Here is a 10552-nt window from a genome sequence, read left to right as displayed (position 1 = left end):
TATGACATTTAGCAAAGTACAATGTTTGCCTGGTGGTTCCTGATATGTGAGGAACATCAAGTGGAAGTGTGTGTCAAATGCCCTATTCTTGGTCACTTACTTGACCTCGTTTTTATCTCAGATATCTTTCTAGTCTGGGGAAGATGTATTTCTAAGAGCAATATCCTCACAATCCCAGACAGAATCAGTCCTGTTGGTTCTCCTATCCTAAGTAGAACAAGGTCAAGGGGCAGCTCTGAAAGCAATGAAACCTTTAGCACCCCAGATAGTAATCCCCTGGTCAGAATGCAGAAGCACCAGAAAAGGAAATTGCATTGAGGCCAATTGATTCAATTTGTAGTGAGTGATGAGCCTCAAGAAGGTGCAAGAAGTTAAGGTACAAAGAGCCCCTGCTCTTAAAATTGCTCTACAGTTGGTTAAAAGTTCTGTTGTTGCCATCTTGAGTTCATAATAGTTTTATCTGTTTTTGTTGTGCAAAATAATGGGTTTCATTGTCACATTTTCATACATTTGTACAATGTACTTAGATCTTATTCATTTCCTCCTCATCCTCTTTTCCCACTGTCCCCTGCTTCTGATCTCCCCCTCCAAAGAGGCCCCCTTTACATCCATGACTTTTGTTTGTTTGTATTTTTAGATCTAGATTCTGCATATGAGAGAATGCATCTGATGATTGTCTTTCTCAGTCTGATTTATTTCACTTATCATGATCTCTAGTCCCATCCATTTTCCTGCAAACATAACTTCATTCTTTATGGCATAATTTCACTATTCTTTATGGCTGAATAATAACTCCATTGTGTATATATACCATAATTTCTTTATTTATTCATCTGGTGATTGACACCTAGGGTGTCCCCGTAACTTAGTTACTGTGAATAGTGTCACAATTGGACATAGGTGTGCAGTTATCTCTACTGTATGGTGACTTTGATTCCTTTGGTTATATGCCCAGCAGAGGTATAGCAGAATTACATGGTAGTTCTATTTTTAGGTTTCTGAGGAACCTCCATACTTATTTCCATAGTGGCTGCACTAATTTACATTCTCCCCAACAACTTCGTCTTCAACTGCATTTGTTTGTTTCCTTGATATAGCCATTTTGAATGGGATGAGATGGAATCTCAGTGCAGTTTTGATTTGCATTTCCTTTATGGCTAAGAATGCCAAACATTTTTCCATGTATTTTTGACCATTTGTACTTCTTTTGAAAACTGTTCATTTGCCCATTTATTGATCAGGTTATTTATTCTTTGGGTTTTTAATTTTTTTGTGTTCTTTACATGTTTTAGATACTAATCTCTTGTTAGATAAATAGTCGGCAAAGATTTTCTACCCTGTAAAATGTCTCTTTCTTCTGGTAGTTGTTTCCTTTGCTGTGCAGAAACCCTTTACTTTGATGCAATCCCATTTGTCAATTCTTGCTCTTATTTCCTGAGCTGTTGGAGTCCTAGCCAGGAAGCTGTTGCCTATGTTTATATCTTGTGCTTTCCATATTATTTTCATCTAAAAGTTTCAAAGTTTCAAGTGTTATATTAAGGTCTTTGATCTATTTGAATTGATTTTTTGTATACAGTGTAGTTTTAGTCTTTTACCTGTGGATATTCAGTTTTCCCAACACCATTTTTTGAAGAAGCTGTCCTGCTTTCCAACATGTGTTCTTGGCACCTTTGTCAGAAATCAGGTATCTGTGGCTGCTGGGCTTATTTCTGGATCTTCTATTCTATTCCATTGGTCTATCTGTCTGTTTTTGTGCACATTCCATGCTCTTTTTGTTACTGTCGCTCTGTAGTATAACTTGAAGTCAGGTTTTTTTTAATCTTTGAACTTGTATTTTATAAGTGAAGTTCAATGAGACAGTGGAACATTCACCTGAGCAGAGAAGACATGCATGAATTGTCCACAGATCCTTATGCATCTTTAAATATAATCGTTGATATAAAACAATGGCTCTGCACTAAAGAAAATAAGAAAATAGTTTATTCTGAGCCAAATATGAGATAAGTGATCACGGCTCAGGAACACAGATTCAAGTTACCCCGAATGACATGGAAGAGGTTATATGTATTTTTATAACCACAGAACAAAGGAGGTCATAAATCAAATGCCTTTAACAGATACTTTGGTGGGGCAGTAGGCAATGGGCTGCAGGAAGTGGGGAAATCTTTCCTACAGGTTTTCTGATGTTACAGTATTCTTAGCAGGAAGGTTGAGGGTAGAAGTCTGCTAGACTTAGAGCCATGTATTCCAAGAGTTTTACCTATTAATCATGAGAGTGTGAGGTAAGATACAGAGCTGAAAGTAAATGGCTATTTAAAGGACTGAGGTAGCCCGAGATAATGTTAGTTCTTGACCTAGCATTCCATCTCTCCACACGCACAATGTTTGGCTCAGCGAAGGTCAAATAGCCCACGGGAACATTAACATACATGTGACCTCGTGGAGAACTTTAGTTCCTCACAGGACTGAAATGCCACGCACCATTTATAGCATCCTTACACTGGCTTTGGGCGCTGCTAACTTCTTCACCTCAGAGGTCCACCAGCATTCTGAGCTCATTCTACACCTACGCATCTGAGACCAAGTAGGGACCTAGACAACCCAAGCTCTGAATCTGAGTCAGAACTTTCTTTGAACAAAGAAAAGAATGATGTTCTAAGAAACATAAATATTGGAAGAACCCTACCATATCCTCTCTGGTTCATATTACTTCCCTATGTTAGATAAATTTACACTAAAGATTATGACATAAAAGAAAAGGAAAAGATAAAACAACCTACATTTCCCTTTTCCTTTAAGATCTTTCTTACTGACCAAAAATAGAGTGGCAGTAGAATTGTGTATGACAAGTGAATAAAACAGTTTTTACAGTATCTCCATTGTTCAGGCAAACGTGAAATACATATGTACATATTAAATACAAAATACAAAATTCTGAATATAATTTAAATATTCTTATTAAAACTGTTCCTGTTCATTATAAAGATAAATGGTAAAATTCACACTGATAATTTAAAGTATAATTTTTTCTCTCACTTTTTTTTTGGTGGTACTAGGTTTTGAACTCAGGGCCTCATACTTGCTAGGCAGGTGCTCTGCCACTTGAACCACTCCACCAGCCCCTAAAATTTTTCTTTCCTAGAGTGGTGATTGCCCCTTTATGCATTGATTGCTAAAATAATTTTAAAGGAAAAGACCTTTATACACTAACTCTTTTAGTGTCACTGTTCCCACTCTTTAAACAAAAGCCCACATTTTCATTTTGTTTTTATTTTTGCTTCTGCACACTAGGATACCACAACCTCTCACATCTTTATCTTCCTCTCTGGTCTAAACCTGGTGTAGGGGATTAACAGAGAACATGCTGTCAGTGCCCAGCCTGAAATTTCAGTATCCAGTGAATCAAATACCTGATGTCCTTGTTTAAATATTTCTAGTTCTTTTTAGAGAGGGAAGCTTACGATCTCTGTGGTCCTCTCCCTTCTCCACCTTCTACTTGGTGAGCAGTATTCCTCTCAAGGATGCCCATCCCATTACAGACTTTGGTACTAAGAGAGACTTCCAGGGAGCAAACATCACAGTACAGTCCTGGCCCTCTGTAAGTCCTGTCTGGAAAATTATTCCATTTTTTCCTTACAGTTTTAGGTCATGTCACTCTTCGCCATCATTGAGACAAACTCGAGACTGTTTCACACTTTCAAGTTCCGTGCAATCCAAAAGTTCTTAGTGAATCTGTTCCACCCATGTAAGACTTTAAAAAATGCCCAGTAATGAGTGATGAAGAAACTAATGACCTCATTGTGACACAGTCTTCCCCACTGTCAGCTTGAACAAGGTTGAAGCTCTTACCTGGAAGCCCAACTTCAAAAGGAGAGGAACAGCTGTTCCCTGAATGTGATCCATGGCAACACTGCTGCTTTGGTTCCCAACTCTACTGTTAGGACTAGTATTCAGGAGCTGCAGGGCTTCAAGTGCCACACTATTGCCCCCTGGTGGATGAAACAATGTAACAACTTCTCCAGGCTGAACAGTATTTCCAGTATTTCTCTTAAGTTTGCTTATGAATTTGATGCATAGATCTTAAATTGCTCACCCTAACGCATGCACCCTCTGAGTGTGAAGTCTTTTGGCATAGACCAGGTAGTTTAGACTACCATTTAGCCATCAGTGTTTTTTGATCATTATTTTCCATCACTAATTCACTTATTGGCATTATTATTGTTAACTGAAAGTCCATTTCTCCAGACCCTGGCATGCTACTTTCTACAAAAATTCTAAGTAGTAATTAATCACTACCACAACAAATACTAAATATTTAGGGTATCCAGTCCCCAGCAGTGGGGCTGGAAACTTCTGTCCAGGATTTCAGTCACCAATTTCTCTTCCAGGATAGACAGAATGAGTCTTTCTTTCTTTCTTTCTTTCTTTCTTTCTTTCTTTCTTTCTTTCTTTCTTTCTTTCTTTCTTTCTTTCTTTCTTTCCTTCTTTTTCTTTCTTTCTTTCTTTCTTTCTTTCTTTCTTTCTTTCTTTCTTTCTCTCTCTCTCTTTCTTTCTTTCTTTTCCTTCCTTCCTTTCTCTCTCTCCCTCCTTCTCTTTCTCTTTTTTCTTGCTTTCTTTCTCTTTTGAGAGTAATTTCAAAGTTTATATAGAAAGGAACTTTCAGAAAGTAAGTCATCTCAAAAGGAGATTGAGAATGGTGATTCTATACACCTTGGCACAGGCTTCAGTTGAAGTTTAAGGGGAGCATCAAGTCCCTCCCCAAAACCAGGCTACGGGGAGTGATTGATGTGAAAGTTAAAAAGAGTTACAGCATATTTCAAAAATCACTCTGTGCATGTGATACTCATGACCATGTATGAAAAAATCTATAGGCAACAAGGAGAAAATTTAAAAGTACAATGAGATTATAATGATATGGTAATAGGCAAAAGGCCACTCTCAGTTAAAGGAGCCCACCATAATCTATTTAGACCAGAACTTTTAAATTTAGACCAAGCTATTTTTTATTTTTGGTAGTACTGAGGTTTGAACTCAGGGCCTTGTTTGCTAGGCAGGCACTCTACTGCTTAAACCCAATCTCCTGCCTGTATTTCTTAAAATACTTTCTTAGGTAAGTGTGGAGTTAGGGTAAAAAAAAAAATGAATGTCAGAGCCTTTGGCTAATTAGATAAATCTAAAGTCTCCTCCACCTAGAATACAACCAAATACAAGAAAATTAAAAAAGTATGCATCCTCTTATAATTTCCATGGGATACCTAAAGAAGCCATGACCCCATGCTAATGTATCATCAACTTTCTACCTGTGGAATAAGTTTCAGGTACATATGGAAGAGGTCAGTCAACAGAGCCCAATGTGTTCCTTGGCATACCTCTGTCACTGTAGCCTATTTGCATAGTTTGGTCTATTTCTTTAAGAAAGAAACTATGGATGATAGACTACAATTAAATTATCTTTCCGGGCTACAATTTTACAATGCAAAAGATAGATCAATAACCTTATCTGTAAATGGGTCTCAGTAAAGCCACAGATACATAAAAATTCTGTAGTAAGCAGGCATTTCTGTAAATATATCAGTTCTAGTCACCGAAGATATATTAAATGGGAAAACATCAGTGCCTTTATATGTATTGAATACACTAGAGGTTTTAACAAATAAATCTAATACATCTATGGAGCTTTAAGGAAACATTGTTCATTATTATAAAGAGAAGAAAGAAGAGGTAGAGGACAGAGGCTTTCTAGGCAAGGAAACTACTCTGTATGGTGCTATCATGGTGGATACTTGCCATACCATGTCCAAACCCATACAATGTACACCAAGAGTGACACCTAATGTATGCTCTGAGTTTGGCATAAGCATAATGTGTCAATGTAGGTTCCTCAATGAAACAAATGTATCACTGTAGTGGGCAATATTGATAATAGGGAGGTCCTGAATGTGTGGGAGCAGAAAATATACAGTCCATTTCTGTACCTTCTACTCAATTTTACAATGGTCCTAAAATTTCCCTAGAAAATACAAGTCTATAGAAAGAGAAGAGGACGAGGAAGAGAAGGAGGAGGAAGAAAGAGAGTAAAAAGGAAAGAAAGAGAAAGAGAGAATTTTCAACTTCAGCTGATTGCTAAAGATATGCCTTTCTCAATTTACTGTAGAGAGTGCATTTATGAAGGTCCAACTGTTATATTCATGTATATGAGGCAAATTCATGGCTGAAACTCTCAACTGATAGAATAAATTGCTGACAACAGAAATGTTTGTATTGACCAAGCACTGTAGTTTGATTAAGTTTGCTCACTTATTTTATAAATTTGCTGTAAAGCCATTAGACGAGTTTTATTACTCAAATTATGAGGCTGAGTTAGAGTGGGCTTTTAAATCTATAAATTAATTAAAACTTTAATTCCAGAATACTGATAATATCCACCTCTTTCTTTTAATGAATGTATTTCCTTTCTCTATTACAAATAAATTGTAATTTAGTTCACAATTTCCCCAGTTTCCATCACTCATGACTATGGTACTTGGGTAGATTAGCAAATATAATTATAAATTTACTATTCATTTCTAGGTAAATGAGAAAAGCTTATATATGTGTTTTAGAGAAGAAATTGGTCTCAATTAAAGCATTTCTACATTTAATATATGATTTAAGCACATATGCAAGCAAGGATATAGCTCTGGTCCATATTCTCAACATAAATTCTTTTTGTTTTCTTTGTGACATCAACATGGATGTTACCTCAGGAACACATTTCTGCAAATATATATATGGCATCACTTTGTAATTTCTATTTTATAATGACTTTCCTGACATTTTTTATAAGCCACTTACTGATCATCCTTGTTAAGTTTGGTTTTTGTTTTGTTTTGTTTTGCATCTCTAAACCTCGTATGCAAGGTTTAGTTTGTGTTTCCTTTTTTTCTAACACCACTTAAAATCCTATGTGATGGTGCCCATGTGGTTGGGGCAGGAGTGACTTCACCATCTCCACACTTGGTTGCAATAATTGGTCCAGGAATAGGTTCAAGATCATGGCGGGTTAATTTGGGAAAGAGTTTTGCAACACAGGAAGAACTGTGGGATAATGCTGCACAAGAGAGAACAGCAAAAGCAGCAAGAGAAGCCAATTTTAATGACATTTTTTGAACACCTACCTCCAGTTATCCTTGATCCATCCCTTGATTTTTCATTTTTATGAAAACAATAAGTCACTAAGGTCAGTTTGAACTGTGGTTGTCTTTTATAAAGTAAGATTTCCAAAGGCTTTATTTTATCTTAAAACATGTCTATGGTCTAAATGTGTACCCCAAAATTTATGTTTTGGAAACTTAATCCCAAAGTACATATCTTAATAGTATTTGGAGTAGGACATTTGGGAGGTCATCAGGGTGGGATCCCATGATGACATCAGTGGCTTTATCAGGAGAAGAGACTTGAGCTAATACACGTGCTCTGACTTGCCATGTGTTTATGAAGCAGCAAGAAGCCCTCACCAGATGTAAGCATCATGCACTTGAATTTCCCAGTCTCCCAAACAATGAGCTAAATAAACATGAACTCTTTGTAAATTATCCATTGTAGCATTCAGTTCTAGCAACAGAAAATGGACAAAGACAATATCAATTCAGAAAGAGGTAAGACGTTCTTACCGAAATTCTAAACATGCCCTCATAAAACAGCATTGCTTTGGCTGGCAAACATTAAAGGCAAGAAATGAAAAGCAAATTTCAATTTTGTCTAAGTTGAAAGGGATATTTATGTCCTTGTCTCTAAGCAAAACTCAGGGTGAATGAGACCCAGAACTTGAACACTATTTTTGCCATACTCTGGTTCTTCATTAATCCTTCTTTTCAGCTTGACATCAGACTCTCAGCTTGACAGATTGTCTCCATGTGGAGATAACAAGCCCACTGGCAGCTCCAGAATTGCATCCAGATTGGGTTTCTATGATCTTTAGAAGAAAAGCTATGCTTCCTTCAGCTACATGTACCCTGGTTTTTCTTTCCTGAATTATACTTACACCTGAAAAAAAAGAATCTGTGACTGACCAGCCCTGAGTTACATAATCTCAATAGAGCCCCAAGAAACTGGGGCAGATGGAAGAGGTAGGAAAACAGCTAAGGATACCAGACTCACTATCCATATTTATCTCTTCTCCTTCCCCAAAGCATACTAAAATGAGGAAATAAACTGATAAAAATTATGCAATTGGAAGAAGTGGATGAGAAAGCACAACACAAATTTATAAGGCAAAAAAAAAAAAAAAAGCAAATGAAAGACTAGAAAAATGGGAGTCTTCAGATTGAAAGAGGCTACCAAATGCCTAGCACTTTGAATATGAAAAGACCCACATCAATGCACACCCACAGGAAGAGAGAAGCTATTTAAAGTTTCTAGAATAAAAACATCAGGTCACATAAAAAGATTGGAGGCTAAGAATGGTGTTGATCAACTTATCCAGAAATGGCATCGTAAATTAGAGGACAACAGAGCAATTCCTTCAAAATGATGAGGCATCAGAATTTTCATTCCCATACTGTGTCTGAAAAATAGAGTAGAATAATGACATATTTATACACGTGGAGGATAAGATATTCTATTTCTATAGATCATTTCAAAGTATGCCACCTTTCACTGGAGAATGGGCTCTATTAAAATTCAAAGTAAAATGAGAAAAAGGAAAATACAAAAATCTGAAGAAAAATAAAGCCAACCTGTTAGGTAAATGACTGTGCAGGCCATATTGAAGTAAGACAACAGAAAGACTTCAATTAGATGTCATCAGGGGAAAGCTGTTCAGTAGAACTGTTGATCTTATGAAGCATTTGGCCATGGGCAGTGTGGGGAGGGTGGGGAGGACACATGGATAGCAGGGACCACAAAGTGAAAACATTCAACAAGGTAAAAAAAAAAAACCGCTGAAAAAGGGGGAACGAATCATAGTATATGCTTTAGATCTATGGCATATATCTATGTGGTTATAACGATTTTACACTAAATGTTGATTTCATTAGTTTATTAATAAAGGTGGATTTTTTTCCCCTTTTATCTAACACAGCTCTCTTGATAGTTATTTCACCAGCCTGGGCTTTACGTTAAAGTTCTAAAGACAGATCATCTTGACAGACTCCTTTGCTTTATGTCTACACAGACAAAATTTTAAATATTCAAGGATTTTGTTGATTCCAGCAGTGTAATTTAATTGAATAAATATATCTAACATCTCAATGTCATCAGGTCCTTTACTGTGTTTCTCTGACAGAAGTCTATCGTAAGATTTGTGTAACTGTTGGCTCCCTGTGCAAAGCCCTTGAGCACACCACAGTTAAAAAGGACCTGAAAATTTGTTAGCTCTCTTGAAATCTTGTGGATTTTTAGACACACAAATCCTAAATTTAAGAAATTGTTAAAATAATCCCCAATAGACCAGGAATTTAGCTCAAGAAATACTCTAAATCCATCAGACGGAAAAAAGCTGGAAATTTTTTAGGTTTCTTTGGAGAGTCTAAAGACAGGGGATTGTTTAAATTTGTGAATTACATAGCAGAATTTAATTAGCTTGGCAAACTCCTACCATTATGCCACACTTCTGGGGCAGTACATCCATGCCTGCTGCACTGTCACTAACCACAAAAATGAAGGTTCCTGTCTACTACCAGCCCTTCAACCTCCTGAGCTGCAGAAGCCTCTGAAAATGCACAGCTGTCCTCTGAGAGGACCAGACCAAAAGGATTTGACAAAAATATATTTTTCATGAAAATATTCTTTATTGCAGCCTAGGAGTTCTTGGCAATCTCAACAGACTGGCATCAGCCACTGCATCAGGTACTTGAACCATCAAATTGTGCATAGATTTGTTGATCAAAAACTTTGAAATCAAAAATGAAAGTTTTAAAACCAAAACAAACATTTTTCATCTTTTTAACTCCAACTTTGTAACTCTTTCTAGCTACCCCAACACAGTTGTACCGCCAAATGAACTTTTCTGTATCCAAGACTGATTTATTTTATTTTGTTTTGTTTTCATATATAGGGTAGACTAATTTCCACTTGATTTAATTGACTCTATTTGATTAAGGCAAGTGAATCAACTGGTTGATTTGGTTGCCTGGTTACCAATCTCTGCCATAACCAAATTATACTTTAATTTAGTCATCCATTTAATAAGCTTTGCCAGAACCTGAATTTTTGCCTAAGCTTTCTTTTCTATAATGGCTACATTTAATAGACGATTGCATTTTATTGAGTTTCCAGATCACGTTTGCAAATAAATTATTAGTTTGAGTATTCCAGTTAAAGAATTTAAATGTCCCCATTTTTAGAAATGTAGAATGTAGTTTTTAAAAATTATCTAATTTTGTATATTAACTTCTGTTAGTATGAAATAGCTAGTATTAAATTGACACCACCGAGAATAGACATCCATCCCTACTGTGCATCTGCTTGAAAACTTGGAATATGCAAATTATTGAAGGAAAGACACATTGCTAATGCATACACTCTCAGATCCTTCAAATGTTTATTCCCTGCTCACCCTGACTAGTAAGAT

Source organism: Castor canadensis, chromosome 4 (assembly GCF_047511655.1).
Source record: "Castor canadensis chromosome 4, mCasCan1.hap1v2, whole genome shotgun sequence".
Lineage (NCBI taxonomy): Eukaryota > Metazoa > Chordata > Mammalia > Rodentia > Castoridae > Castor > Castor canadensis.
Note: the sequence above shows the minus strand (reverse complement) of the source record.